The following is a 1,919-nucleotide window of genomic DNA, read 5'->3' on the forward strand; positions in this document are numbered from 1 at the left end:
ACGGTTGGTTTTATTGTTGTTGTTGGGGGGGTTGGGGGGGGGTAGACTTATGTCAGTGATTTTCATTCTTGCGTGATAATGGTTGGCCCTGGCAACAGTAAATCCCTCTTTAAAAGCCTGTGATCAGGTAAGTGTAATAGAATTTAGTCGCTCTTGGTTGCATTCAAAGTGACATGTTGTACTTCGTCCAATCCTAGACGCGTTGGTGCGTGTACGTTTGCTTACTCTCACAGTCTTTTGTCCTCGGAGACCAACTCAAGCGCTAACCCAAAATAGCAAGTGCAACCTTGGCCATAGAACCGCCTCAGAATTGGCCAATTTTTGTAGTATTGGATCCGCCCCTGCTGAAGGTGAACCTTGTGGGACCCAAGTACCTGAACTCTGCATACGAAATAAGGGAATCAGCCTGTGGAAGGAACGAGTACTGTTTCTTCCTAGAGCCGTGAAGTACCCCTTTCTATTTGTCCACTATTGTATAAAATGTCTCGAGTGGGCTGGCGGTGATTTAAATTCAAGCCACCAAACCCTCCCCTTCCCTTCGTCATCGTCACCTCCTTCTCTTTTTTTTCCTCCTCTCTTCTGTTCTCTTTTCCTTCAAAGCCGATGTCGCATTCCTCTCCTTTCTCCCTGAAGAGTTTTTGTCCCCGGGATAGGACGCTCTAAAAAGAGAAGAGTTCGTCACAAGTCCTCGAGTCAACACTGGCTCTTTTGGGGCTGGCTCCGGGCTGTCTAGCGGGGTGTTGAGGCGAAACAATCCAGCGTTCACCTTTATCCCAGTCTTAGCGACACTCGAGGCGAATATACGTGTACATAGCACGCAAAAGAGACGGTAAGTAGCGCTCTGAGAACGAATTGCAATGCTGTAGGATGAGGAGAAGACAGACAGGAAAAGAGGGCGGTAATGAGAAACGAAGGAGGGATATAAAATGAAGGACAGCAGGGCACGACGCTCGTTCGTAATAAAATTCTAGAATATTGGGCGATTCGGGGACACAAAGATTGAAAGACCCCTCTCTCTCGAACCGGCACTCTCTTTAAAGAAATTATGAAGGAACCATGCACTTATGGGGCCCAAAATTGAGGCACATTATGCTATGCAAATAAAACTTAATAAATTTTAACGTTTAGAAATGAAAATCAGGCATGGAGATGTTTTATCATGATAATACCATATTATTTTGCACGTTGTTGTGAATTTCATTCTACCTGTCATGCACGTTGTACACCTGCCAATGTTGAGCAGTTTATAGTTATGTACGGTATGGATAAAATAGAAGTAAATAGACAATATTTTTATCTTTTTCTTGGGGTATCCTTTCCTAGTCGCCAATTAAAAAAGAACTTTTTGGGGACCAAAGATCTTCCTCCTTGAAATTACCGGAATTGTTTGTAGAAAGGCGCCAAACTTCTATAAAAATTAGAAGCCACTGCTATATAGTAAGCATAAATAGAATGAAGATGTTAAGAATATACCTGTTTGAATTTTGTCTGACTAACCATTGTGTGTATAGCTTATCGGATAGTGCCTGTCATAGATGTTCTATTTATACAACCAAGCTTTCATTGTATTTGAGTCTCTTAGAAGCAAATTATCAGAGGTGTGCAAAGCCCAGAAAGGCTACCACGTGACATATTGAGACCTGCAGGAAACCTTTAATAATATATTGGGTTCGTTTAGTTTTTTTACTACAATATCCAAAACATGAAATAAAGACAAGAACCACGAGCTCGTAAGTGGTAAATCTCTTTGCAAAACGGGATTACATTGCAGCTGGAAGAGGAGGCTACCATTGCTAAATGTCTCCGCAACATTCTACTTTAATTCACTTCTCCGTACATTTTTCTATACAACAACAGGGTGATGCCATCGAAACAACTACAGCCCCCCCTCCCCCCAACCCCCCAACCACACACACACA

Source organism: Aplysia californica, unplaced genomic scaffold, assembly GCF_000002075.1.
Source record: "Aplysia californica isolate F4 #8 unplaced genomic scaffold, AplCal3.0 scaffold00463, whole genome shotgun sequence".
NCBI classification, from domain to species: Eukaryota; Metazoa; Mollusca; class Gastropoda; order Aplysiida; family Aplysiidae; genus Aplysia; species Aplysia californica.